This window comes from Dermacentor variabilis, chromosome 6 (genome assembly GCF_050947875.1).
Source record: "Dermacentor variabilis isolate Ectoservices chromosome 6, ASM5094787v1, whole genome shotgun sequence".
In the NCBI taxonomy this organism is placed as follows: domain Eukaryota; kingdom Metazoa; phylum Arthropoda; class Arachnida; order Ixodida; family Ixodidae; genus Dermacentor; species Dermacentor variabilis.
Window position 1 is genome coordinate 49,987,636 of NC_134573.1, and position 14,341 is coordinate 50,001,976.

The window sequence follows — 14,341 nt, forward strand, 5'->3', positions numbered from 1 at the left end:
CACTTTTGAACTTTTTAAATGAGACTGGTTTAGACGATCGCCTCTAGAAGCTGTGAGACGTGCAGTCAGTGCGAAATGTGTTTGCGCAATAACTTTTTGTGACAAGATTACTTTTTGTATGGACAAGATTACTCTTACGTGTATTGCGTCTACAGTGCGCATCCGCATATTGGACAACGTGTATATAGTATCTCATTGTACCATAACATAATCACCCGCCACCTACCTTTCCCTGTATTTCCCACTTCCCCTTTCCCCAGTGAGGAGTAGCAGGCTAGAGACACGCTCTCTAGGCCGACCTCTCCTTCTTTCTCTCCATTAAAATCTACTCCTCCTCCTCTTACAATCTTCAAGTGGCAGACATTCCAAACAAGAAGCCGCGACAATCGCTCGTGAATGTTTTGGACAAATTACGAAGAGAGAAATTCCCAGGTGTTGCGCACGTTGTCCCATGCGCGCATTGTGTGTACGTGTATACTGGCAAAATTGGTGGCTTTGAAAGGCGTCTTAAAAAGGAAAATTCGACGTGAGAAAAGAAAATGTGAAATCCAGCACTTTGGCTGAGCATGCTGCCTCAAGCGACCACGCAATCGACTGGGGCAGGCACGTGTCCTTGCCAAGGAAAAATGCTATCTCGACGCCTGTATCTTGTGTTGCTTATGATTCAGACTACGCCACACACTCTGAAGAGGAGCGATGGCAATCTGCGTCAGTGTATGCGCACTGCCTGCGTCACGTGTTCAAGACGATTTAAACGAGCTGCTCGAACATCTGTGTATATTTTATCTGTGAACAAGGCTCCCGTGTGGTAGCCGAAACGTATTCATTACTGTCGTCGGCGTAGTGCCCCGGGTTTTGTCTAGCTTTTCACCATTGATTTATTGATTTACTCAGTACGGCTGGGATAGACAAAGAATGAGAATTGTATATCAGACAGGCGTCCATATTTATTCATTGAAGCACATTCTGCTCGTTTAGGTGAACATTACGTTTATGTCACTTTTATTCTACACGTGATTACACACAATTCGTCTACACTCTTGTATATCACATCGTTGGCACCAGCAAAGTGTGTTCTGAGCAGCGAATTTGACCTACAAGCTTTGCGGCAGATATATAAGTAAACCATTTGCAGATAGAAAGGCGAGCTGTTAAAGGATAATCTTGAGGACGTTCTTCATCCTGGAGAGTCAGGAAAAGTTATTTTCAAGTTGAGTCACATAGTTCATCTAGAATCGACATGCACACCTAATCAGACCGGCAGAAAATATTCATCCAGACAAAATTAAAAAGAATCCGCACATGCACGTGAGCTGCAAGATTTACAAATGCGTGCGCCCATTTCATTAGATAGGCTTGGTTGTACAGGCCTTATCTTGAAAGCCTTATTGAATAAAAAATTTCCTTCAAAAAAAAGAAGGAAAGCTACAACAAGAAGTTTGGGAGTTTCATAACCACATGATTTCTTTTTTCTTGCGTTTCTACTTCTCACTTTCTGTAGTTTCACAAACGTTTTATTTTGTTGACTATTTCGATCATTTTACAGAACACAATTATGCGGTGTGCTCCCTTAGAGGAGCAGCACTTGAACGCCTTCGCTGTGCTCCCTTCTTTTTTTCGCTTTGCCCAAAGGGAATCAGTCTAGAATATGATAGTGCCTAAATGGGCCAGAATTGGGCTCAGGTAGATTCCTAAAATTAACCCATGGCCCTCAGTCCCCAGCAGCTGCGGAACACCTTACTAAGGCGGTGGTCAGACCTGTAACGCAGCAGAGGGGGCTAAGAATCTCTGGACCTGGACAGGCCACCTGTGAAAACTGACCCTGTCAACCTTTAACACCCGAACACTGTCGAGTGAGGCTAGCTTAGCAGGACTCTCTGAGGAACTAGCAGACATTTTTTGGGATATTATTGGCCTTAGTGAGATATAAATAACCTGTGACGCTTATATAGGGCTGACTAATACTAATAACGATGTCAGAGGTCTCCCAGATCAGAAGCAATGCGGGGTAGAATTCATAATACATAAAGACATAGTGGGCAACATTCACGAATTCTACAATAATAATGAGCGGGCAGCAGTTGTCATAATCAAACTGAATAAGAGATAGAGATTAATGGAAGTACAAGCTGACGCTCCAACACACAGTCACCATGATCATGTAGAACAGTTTTATGAAGATGGTGATTAATCGTTACGAAAAGGGCAAACTCAGTATACGGTAGTAATGGGCCGCTTGGTGTTAAGGAGTTAGGGAGGGTAAAGTGGAGTGATCAAAAGCTAGGATTTACCTCAATTTGAAGAGAAAAAGAGTAAAACTGTTAAAGAAGAAACAGGGAACCTAAATGGCAGTAAGGGCAAAAGCAGACAAATTCTGGCTTGTACTTGCAAGCAAATATGTAGCCTTAGAACAGAGAGATGAAAGTGACATAGAGGTAATGAATGAAACCTTAACTAGGGCTGGCTTCAAAGGTAGTAGCTGAAGTCAGAGGCAAGGCACCCAGGCGACCAGTATCCAAACTCTCCCAGGGAACAAATGGCCTAATAAAGAAACGACAAAGAATGAAAGTGTCCAACATAAGAGATAAGATAGAATTATTTCATTTTAATTTACTTTATTTGTTACATACTTGTAACGTATTTGTAACATATTTGTAACATACATACACATCGGTCCTAGCAGGAAGGGCACTCAAGCGTACAAGCAAAATTACCTGGTGTTAACAGCGCAAAACATAGACGGGACACGAGACGAGAAGCCGACACGAGAAGCACTGACTTTCAACAACGTTTATTTGAAATAAACAGGGCTTCTTGTACCTTTCCCGCTTGTGTCACAGACACGTACTTGCACATCATGTGAAACACGCACTTTTTCGCGCTCAATATAATGATTGTACGTGCAAAAGCTCAAGCTATCTTTTTTTATTAGCAAGGACCGCCTGCTAACCGATTCATTAAGATGTCAGGCCATCTCGGCTGCCTCAATTATCTTCCGAACCAGCTGGTCATTCTGTTTTTTTCAGCACTTCACAGCGTCTGAATTCTGCGGCACAAGCTTTAGAGGGGCAATCCCTGACCTAGATACCTAGGCTCCTGTTCGCCTGCTGGACGCTAAGTTTTTGTTCCTTTAGCTTTTCATTTGTGCATCTACCAGTTTGCCCTAAGTACTTTTTCCCTCATTTCAAAGATATAGAATACACCACGGCTTCTGTGCAATTCACAAAATGGCTCTGGTAATCTATCGTGCACCCTTGTTGCTTTAACGGCTCTTCTGCATCGACGCGTCACCAGAAGCTTTTCAGTTTTTCCGCTGCAGTAATCACAACATCGACTCCAGCTTTGCGCCCTATTTTTTTCAAGTGGTGAGATATGTTGTGCACGTATGGCAGGGCCACAGTCCTTCGCTTTTTTTCACTTTTGTGTTCTCGTCACCTTACTCGCCATTGACTCGCTCGAGTTTTAGGTTCTTGCTCATTCGTTCCGCAACAGACACAAGAAGGTGGGACGGGTAACGATCCCCAGTACGGTGGTCAACCTGTCGACGAAAACTTTGTTCCATCGCCTGGATGCGCGATTTTTGAAGCGCATTTTGTAGACAAAGGTCTGAAATGGCTCTCTTCAATTAGTTCGGAATGCGCTGATTGGAATGGCAGTGGCACCTTGTCGCCTCTGAATTCATAGGCCCAACAGAGCTACCCCCTAGAAAGTTCGAGTCTGAGATCACGGAATCTCAAACACTCTTGCGTGGGGACCTTGTGGGTAACAACAAGCGGCTGAAGCGCATGAATAAAGCATGTTACTACCTCCAAAACTGCGCCATCTGAATTCGGGCCACGACCATCACAGGGGACCAAGTAATCATCGAGCAGCAATGAACAGCTTGCAGAGACTCGTATAACGGGGGTTGAGGTTAGAAGGGCCTTGAAAGACATGAAACGCTGAAAAGTGGCAGGAGAAGATGGAATAACAGTCGATTTCAGCAAATATTGAAGAGAAATAATGCTTGAAAACTGGCGGCTCTCTATACTACCTGTCTATCGACTTCTAGGGTTCCAGAAAACTGGAAGAATGCAAACATACTAATGCACAAAACAGGAGACATTAAAGAACTTAAAAATTATCCGTCCACTAACTTGCTTGCAGTACTATATAAAATATTCGCGAAGATATTTTGCAATAGAATAAGAGCAACACTTGACTTTAGTCAAGCAAGGGAACAGGCTGGCATCAGGAACGGACACTCCACAATGGATCTCATTCATGTCGTTAATCAGGTAATCGAAAAATCCGCAGGATACAATTAACATATCTATGTGGCTTTCATAGATTACAAAAAGTCATTAGATTCTGTATAGATACTAGCAATCATAGAGGCATTACTTAATCAAGAAGTACAGGCCACTTACGTACATATCTTGTAAACATGTGCAGATTCCACAGCTGCCTTAATTTTACACAACTGGGAAGATACCTATAAAGGGTCAGACAAGGAGAGACAATCTTTCCAATGTTATTCACTGCGTGCTTGGAAGAAGTATTCAAGCTATTAAACTAGGAAGGATTTGCAGTAACAATGATCGGCTAATATCTCAGCAACCTTTGATTTGCAGATATTCATGCTCAGCAACACTGGAGACGAGTTACAACAAATAATGAGGACCTTAACAGAGAGAGAGCATAAGAGTGAGGTTGAAGATTAATATGCAGAAGAAAAAGGTAATCATGAAGAGCCGTGCAAGGAAACAAGAGTTCGGGATCGCCAATCTGCCTCTGCAGACTGTGAAGGAGTAGGTTCACGTAGGCCAATTACTCGCAGGGAACCCTGATCGTGAGAAGGAAATTCACAGAAGAATCCAAATGTGTTGGAGCGCATACGGCAGACATTGTCAGCTCCTTACTGGAAGCTTACCACTATCACTGAAAAGGAAGGTGTACAATCAGTGCATTCTAGCAGTCATGACATATGGGGCAGAAACTTGGATACTGACAAAGAAGCTTGAGAACAAGTTAAGGAGTGCCCAAAGAGGGATGGAATCAAGAGTGATGGGTATAACGTTAAGCAACAAAAGGACAGTGGTTTGGATCTGAGTGCTAGAATATTCTAATTGACATTAAGACAAAAGAAATGGAGCTGGGCAGGCCATGTTGTGCGCAGGTTAGATAACCGGTGGACCATTAGGGTTACATAATGGATGTCAACAGAAGAGAAGCGCAGACGTGGACGGCCGAAGATTAGGTGGGATGATGAAATTAGCAAATTCACGAACGCTAGTTGGAATCCGTTGGCGCAAGACAAGAGTAATTGGAGATCGTAGGGCAGGGCCTTCGTCCTGCAGTGGACATAAATTATGATGATGATAATAATGATGCTGATGATGATTATTATTATTATGATGATGATGATGCGTTTTCCTTTTTTTACCACGTACCCGTTTTCACTTACACATCATTGTCGACCTCCACAAACACGGGAAGAAATCTCGAATGATCTTTCTTTTATGGCACCTTTCTCCTTTTAGTTATCTTCTGAATTCTGAGCAGTTTTACAATGACCGGCGGTACTTTATAAATATTTCCTTATGTAGGAAAACATATTTTGAAAATTTCGCTTGACACATTTGTGCTAACTATAATCATGAGACAACGGTCGTGACAAATCCACAGTCTGATATTGGGAACTTACCATCAACGCAATAAAATCATAAGGAGCCGGAAAGCGGTACAAAGGAAACAAAGTTTTGAGTGAAGCTGGCCCACACGTATGAATTACATAGGCCACACTTGCTCTGTGATTCCGAACGTCTTGGTGTTTCATAAATTCGTGTTTCGCTTTTTTTTTGTCAATCTAAGCGGCGGTAGCCAAGCATGTCTTAACAATACTGTGCAGGAATTTTCAGTTTTCAAGAATTGCATTGTAGTGTACGTGTTGCTCTCACTGATCTTAAATTTCCCATTGCAGAGCCAGATTCTGTGCAGCCTGTTTGGATACGTTCAACACCTAAGCAGGCGGGACGAAGTGGTGATTATGGTGGGCGAATGATGCCCACTCGGGGAAGCTTCATCAGCAGGGCCAGCACGAGTCCGTATTAATCAACTCGCTGTGAAACACTTTCCCAAAGAAGCACAAGGAGGGTGTTGCAGCGAAGATTTACTCATGCGTATTACCTTTATTCAGCGAGGCCCTTATACCACGCTCACTCGTTTTTGTCACTGTTTCCGCCTTTGTATAACTGAATTAAGGCTCTATTTATGTGTGTCTTAATTAAACTGAGGGCCTAACTCCCATAACAAACAACCGCGCTCAGTTTGTGCACGTACCACGCCTCATGTCACTTGAACTTTGTGCTTTGAAATAATTATCATTCGTTGCCGTCGAGCAAAGCGACTATGTATTGGTTGATGCATGTTTTGTAGCTAATCATAATGGCGCATAAAAAAGACGAAATAAACTGAAGCTCCTGAGAGCAGGAGTTTGTTTATTCGCCTCCATATATGTGGTGTATTGCGTGTCTTATTTTGATCCAACAATTGTTTTTATCTCATGAAGCGTATATTCCCTTTTAGACTATTCAGGCGAAATATCTTTGCATTATTTCATTTAAACATAGCAATGTCAAGGCGAAATAATGAAAGGGCAACTAATAAGCGTTATATAGATTTTTCCGCAAACCTTCTAAATTAAAGATCGACGTCGAGCAGTGGTAATAGCATACTTTTCCAGCAGAAATTGAACACTATTGCGAATTGAGAGATAACCGTTTCCGAAATTTGTTAAAATATATATTGGCGGTACAGTCAGAATCATGCGAAACTACATAGCGCATGCTTTTGAATAATCGAGAAACGCATCACACGCTTTCAGTCGAAAGGGGTCTTAGTACCAGAATTTGTGGTAACTAATCATAAATTAACGATTGGTATGCTTCATTTTTGCACATGCGACGTATGACTTTAGGTCAACACTTTCCAAATTAAGCAGACTGTACTACAGCTCACCTCTCCTAATGCAAACAACGGTTGAAATGATAGAGAATAATTTTTCATGAATTGTATAAGTGCCTGAACAGTGTTCTTGTGGGAGTAACAAAACGTGTCAGTGCACATGCTAATGCACAGTGAAGTTTGCCTTAAGGCAGGGTTTGACATCAATCGAACTATGAAATTTAACGTCCCTAAGTAAGTATTCGGTTATTTATTACTTATAATATATTATGTAAAAATGTCAGAAGTACGCTAGACCTTCGTAATGAGAGCAACATGCAAAAAAGACAATAACAGTAGTATTAGATCATGTAGATGAAGAATTTTACTGTTCTGCTCCTTTGTATGCGACAACTATGGGGCAAGAAACGCTCAGATGAATGTAAAAACACTAATAGAAAATTCATCTTTTGACACCGTAGCTTCAACAACATTGCTATGCTGAATGAATCTTCACGTGAACGTGAATACGGCTGAACAGATGTCACAATCCCTGCGCTTCATGCGTGTTCGCTTCCCATTGGTGCACACGAGAAGTCTATTTCAGTCATACGGCTAGGTTACGTCACAAATGTGAAGTTACGTAAAGCAGCTACCACGCGCACAAAACGCGATGTAATTGTAATACTGCACGCGTCCGCTATGTGCAGTATACATTGTCGATGTTGCAATTTTATTCCAATATTCTTTCGTGGCTCCTTTCATAAAACTCAAATTGGAGACGAGATGCCAGCAGAAATAATGCTGTTATCTTCATGATATCACTACCGTTCTTCAGCTTCGTTGCAGCCTCTTGCTTTTGGAGAGAAAAATTACAGGAGAACTCATGCACCGTCTCTCGATGGTAATGATGACTGACTTTCCGGACGCCAGATAATTCGGACGGCTTCGCGGCACAACTACGTACACCATAGGTTCAATGTATAAGAACGTCTGAAATTTCGGACACAAGAACCCTTCGCCTTCCGACCTTCGCCTTCCGCCGTGGGCGCAGGTCAGAAATAGCATTGATTAAAACCACCACCACCGTCATGTTGATAACCTCGCCGCCTCGACCAGGCACACTCGCACGAAGATCCGCCTGCAGCCGTAGCCGCGGCAATAATAGGTTTAGCTGCTTCGAGGTTTGGTATTAAGCTTCTTGCCGTTCTGTGCCGTGTTTTTCATTGAAAGAATTCGCTGCTGTCAGCAATGGCACCGATACCGCCTTTGTGGTCAACGAGATTGGCTTCGAAGTTCGGAAAGCCCGCGTGTTGCATAATTCCGGTTCCTGAAAGTGAGATTCGCCTCATTACAGGCACGTTACGCTGTGAAGTATAACAAGTGTAGGAAGGGGCAACTGTCACGGGACACGGTATGTATTCCTTAATTATGCAAGCATGCACACGCAATCTCCCGTCACAGTGCAAGTACCGATATGCCGAATAAGTGTACTGGCAGGCCTTCAGAGCTTTTTCGGACGTGTCTGTGGCGATTTGAACCCTTAAGGGCTGTAAAAAGCATGCATTCATTTTTTCGGACGTTTTCGGGGCCCCTAGGGAGTCCGAAAAATCGGACGCTGACTGTACAATTTTCCAAGAGGATGTTTCAAATAGTCCGTGTAGCGGACGCGCAGGCGAAGGAGAACAAGAAGACAAAGGACTTATGCATTCAGAAATGAACAGGAAAGGAAGCATGCCGCCACTTTTTTAAAGGACCTTGCACTCTAAAAGCAAAGTGTTAGCTGATGCCGAGAGACAGGTGTCCCTCATCCAAGCAGAAAAACTCTTTAAAATTGTGAAACGCAACAATGCGGCATTTTGTGCAGGCTGAGAGTATGTCAGGACAGTTGAGGTTGACTTGCCAGCTGTTGCGAGATAATCTCACTTGTGATAAAGTTCGGGCCTCATAACAATTAGCTTGCTATCAGTTCATAGAAATAGCTAATATTCGAAATTATTCGGCATGCATCTCTTTGATATTCATATGTAAGAATGTTCGACTCGATTTGCAATTGTTTTTACTATTTCTTTCGAAGATATTTTATTCGCTGTGCATTTTACTAACCCCTCCCTTCTGTTTTCTTTTTGAATAATATAAACACTACCCCTTACAATTCAAACTGAATTAAGTTGCTTTTCATTTTTTAACATGCTTACTTGCGAGTGACACCATTGGTTAACATGATGTAGGGAGCCCGTCTTGACATAAAACAAAGCTCTGTATCATTCAGGGAATATTGCAAATTCACTCAGGGAAATCCTGAAAAAATCAGGGATTTTGGAAATGTCAACTTGGTAGACACCCTGGACACAATTTTCTCGATGTTACATTTAATTAATATATGTTGTGGTCATTATGACAGGTACATTACTTCGGCTATGTGCGACCTGCTCTTCTATCGTCAAAATTTGCTGCTACACTCACTTGCGAAGGCCACCCGTGAGAATGGCGTCATTATGACAACTGCGTCACGCCGACGCAGTGACGACGATACAATGACGAAGAAAGATTCACGTCGGTGTAACGATAAAGGTGGTGTGGTGAAAACGGCATGACGACATTGAGATTACCATTCTTAAATGATAATGGTTTAAGGACGACAGCGTGCCGGTGCCGACATGAGGAAAATGGAACGAGGGGGAGTTTATAACGACACGGCGTGACGACAATGGTAGGGCAACCGGATTATGAAGCTGGAATAACGATGATCGCACGACCACCACGGCATGCTGATGGCTATATGGCAACGGATGCTCAGCGGATGCTATGTTCGGCGACGATGCCATGGCACAGGTGGCATAATCACCATTGATTGAGAACACGAGCGCTATAACGTAGAGCTACTCTTACTCCTATTTTTTTCTATTCTAATACTGCAATCAGGCCTCCGCGAATGGGAAGAAACATTTTGGACCCTCTCCACTTCACCTGTCTGTCATTCGACGTCACGAAAACTGCGATAGCTCCCCTTCTGATGAGACTTGTACAACTGATTACGCATGATTGGACTGAATAAAAGAAAAATTGGTATTTCTGACTCGACGTCTTTTCACCATTAGCCCTCGGCTATTGGTCAAAAGTGTTCGGGCTGCGCCCACTTCAGCTGCCTGTCACGCGACGTCACAAAACCACAAACACTCACCGCGTCAAAGTGACGTGTGCGCGTTAAAGGTGCATCATTATGCCAAAAAAACTCAATTCTCTTCTGAATAACCGCAGGTTCCTCCATTCCGAAAGGAATAAAAAATGGCGGCCACCGATCGCTCAGGCACTGGCTACTCGCACCTGCCGGAGAGCATGGGTTTATTTCGGTATAACAAAACGTTTTGCGTGGCCGTGTAATGCCTTCGAGCACTTTCGACATGTTTACGACGTCGTTCTGCCAACTCCTCCTTGCTGAGGATCCGTTCTAGCGTCGTTCTTAAGCTTCCGTTGCATGCCGCTGCAATTTTCGACTAGCCATGGCAAGCTAAGTAAGGGAAAGCGGACCATTCGCAGACGCCGGCACCACCCTCTTCATCCGGTTGTGGATTTTCAGTTCCCTGGTTTGGCCCCGTCGAACCCCTATCCTCTTGAGCGTGCTAGTCGCCTCTTGTCAGCCAATTAGATGAGACAAGCCGTGCAGTGTAGGCAATGTTGATACATGCATATGGCGTCTTTCTTGTGGCCGATGCACGCGGGCGCCCCGACGAAGACGACGAACGCTCTCTGGCTCTCGAGCTGTCGGCTGAACTGGCCAGTGCTGCAGCTACCCCTTGTATATATACTTTTTACATAGTCTGCAGTCTTAATCCTTCGTTGGCTTAACAATATTATTCGTTTTGCAAGCAAACAAATGTAACCTCCTATGAACGAGGAGGGCGTTTGATTGGTCTGTTCAGACAAACCGCGTCACCGCTCGAAGCTTGCGTCCGCAGCGACGAAAGGTAAACGTTATAGTATTTAAAAATGCGGTATGACCATGATGGCGTGACGACGACGACATGATGTTGAGTGGGATTTCGAAGACTAAACCTGATGACGTCACGACGAAAGTATTACAATGAAGCCATGATGACGACTGTATGACGATGCAATGATGACGGTAACATAAAAACAATATGAGGACAATTGCGATTACATCGAGTGTATGAGGAGAATGACATGGCGACGACTGTATCATAGAGTAACTTAGTATACGACAAGAGCGGACACTCGAGCCGTTTCGCGGCCGAGCTATGGGGCTTCGCCGATTCCGCTAGGTGGCAGGGCCCATCAAGAAAAATGCGGCTGTGGCTGCGGCTGCGGCTAGGAGCTTGACAGGCGGCACGACCACTGGGCACGGCCCAACATGTGCGAAGCCTTGTCAGACCGCTCCGCCGGGCTCTTTCTGTAAAATGCACCTGAGCATCTTTCTTGGGTTCTTCTGACAGCGTCTGCTTTGTCACCGTTTCATGGTAAGGCCACAGCAAGTTCTTTTGCGCGTTGTTAACGACTTATTCTCTTCGCATTTCGTTATGTCACTGTTAGCCGCACGAACGAGTGACGGCGGCCTTGCAGCCCTGAACAGCTGCTACCCATTTGCTACGCTGACTTTCATTTCGTGTTCTTGTTTTTATGCGCAGCAATGAGCGGTGATGCTGGCGATAAAAACGATGCGGCAGCGTCCGAGCTGCGATGCACGTTCGATACAATGACGAAATGTGGCCTATGAACACATGCCGTTCGGGGCAGAGAGCTTTATGATACGCGCGGCGACTGCTGAAAAAGTATGCTCTCCTTCTGCAAAAGAAATGTAGTTATTTCTAAAGCGGTACACGTGCAATATTTGCAGTATGGCAATAATGCGCTCTCTCCCAACCTCTATAGACGGCTATGTGCGCTCGAGAGTTGTTAGCTGTTCTGCATAGGGGCTGAGAATACGTGTTTTCATTTCTTAATTGTGTATGGGGTCGTTACCGTAGAAAGTTCTTTGTTTCCTAGCCTTTATAACCAGTGCTTCCTTAACCAAAAAAATAAAATAAAATACGCATTGCATAAACGAACGCAGCATCTCCATTATAAAGCTTTGCAGGCACCAATATTGCTTATACGAAGGAACGTAGCGTCTACATTCAATAGCTTTGAAGCATCCTGTATTGCTTGCGTTCTGTCTGTCATTCTGCGTATTGCAGGAATCTCCACCATTTGCTGAAAATACACTGCACAGCCAAAGGACATCACGCATACTCAAGTGCAAAATTCCAAGTATCGGAAGACGATTGCACGGCTTCAAAGACAGCAGGTGAAGACCCCCAACAGAAAATGCTTAATTGCAGCTCTTTAATGACGGCACACTGGCTTACACATTCGAGATGAAGATGTTGGCGCGTCCTCAATTATTTTTGCAGCCATTTTATTTCGGCACGCTACCATTTACATAATTTTGCTGTCCTAATTCACCCTCCTTCGCAGAAGTACAAGAAAAAACGTCATATTTTTTCCTCTCTAAAACAATCCCATTTTAAGCAAATTAATTGCTGTCGTCTATTTGCAGTTTTCTTTTTCACTATCTGGATAGTTGCAACACGTCTTCTATGTGTTTTGCTCTTGCAAAGTTATTGCCATCACGTCATTCGTTTCCGACTATTCTCCATTTACCGGTGTCACACGACCACTTTCGATCGCGAACAAGTCCGATCCGGATTGAAATTCGCGACTAATATTGGCGCCATCGCGCAGCTTGCGCAAAAGAACCAATCGTGACTGAGAAATTCAAATCGGATTGGGCTTGATCGCGTTTAAAAGTGCGCCGTGTGACGCCCGTATTACTTGCATTTCGCTGTTTCTTCACGTTTTCATGTATCTGCCTCTTACAATCTTGCTGCAATAAATTGTTGTCTGCTATTTTCGTGTTCTTGACTGGGCAGCAAGTTCATTTATATTTAAGGAACACGGCACATTTATTTTGGATACACCTTTTGGCGTGAGTGACGTGCAATATCATAAACGAAAAAGTTCTACTTTCTCAACAGTTCGCATGAATGTTGCGCTAAGTTACAGCTTGAAACAGCAAATATGAATTTAAATGAAACTAACATGAGTGAAACACCTTTGTGCGCTCGTCGTCACAACATATAAACAGCGGCACAAGCGCCTGCATGAAATCACGCGATTTCAGCAAAGGTATGGGTCCCCCCCCCCCCCCCCCCCCAAGAAAAAAAGAAGAAACGAAACTGAAATTGGAGCCTCCGAGATTCGGCAGCGTGCGCGACTATCTTCGAATCTGGTGCATTTCGCCGATTCCGCTTGGTGCGCTGAGAGCCAAAGTCGGCCGCAGGCGCCTATTGGGAGTGTCCGGTCTTGTCGTATACTATGTTACTCTATGACTGTATCATGAAGCCTGTATATGGACGATGGCGTGAAGCCGACGGTTTGACGATTTTGAAGTGATGATAGGGAAGGGAACGTGATAGCGTGACCACGAGGCGATGACGATGACAGTATGACAATAGATGAATAATGACGACTGTCTGACAACGACGTAATGATGGCCGTGGCATGACAACGGCGGCATAATCGACATTGAATAACTACAGCATAATTATGACAAAATGACGGAGGGTTGCAGTCAATGAAATGACGAAGGCGCCATGTCGATGACGGCATGAGCATATCAGTACGAAGTTACTCAAGTTATGACGACGGTAAAAGGACAGCGTGACGGCGACGCCAAGACACCAATGGTGTAATTACCAAGTTAAAATTACGATAATACGTATGGTGACGCAAAAATGGTGACCATAGTATGAGAATACTTTGAGGAAAATGGAATGAAGACACGTGTTTGACGACAATGACGTGATCATGACTCTATCATGAAGGCTGTAAGACGGCAACGGCCTGACGAGACGAAGGCGAATCTTCAGTGACGCCGATGGAATGGTCACGACGGCATTGTGACGTTGGTGTGACAGCAAATAACGTCTGTTGGACGATGAGGTCGTCATGATGACGGCATGACAAGAGTGGGATGATGAAGCTGGAATGACCACAATGCAATTACCATGACGGTATCACGATCATAAGCACGTACTCGTTGGCCCACGCCATTAGTCGACTTGAGACACTGGGCTGTCGTAGAAGAGCTCCCGATGGCGGCATGATGAGAGTTAGATTATGAAGCTAAAGGGACAATAGAATGACCACGACAGTATTAAGACAAAGAGTACATGCCTTGGCCCTAGGTGGCAGACACCTTCGGCCACTGGATCAGCGTAAATGAGTGGAGTGAATAAACATTTAGATAGAGAGGCTGAAAGTGGAGGATGAATGTGGCAAAGAATGCTAATCACATAAAAAAATGTCTTAGTCCCGCGCATAGTGCGAATCTCTGTCAAGTAAGCTTTGATCTGGT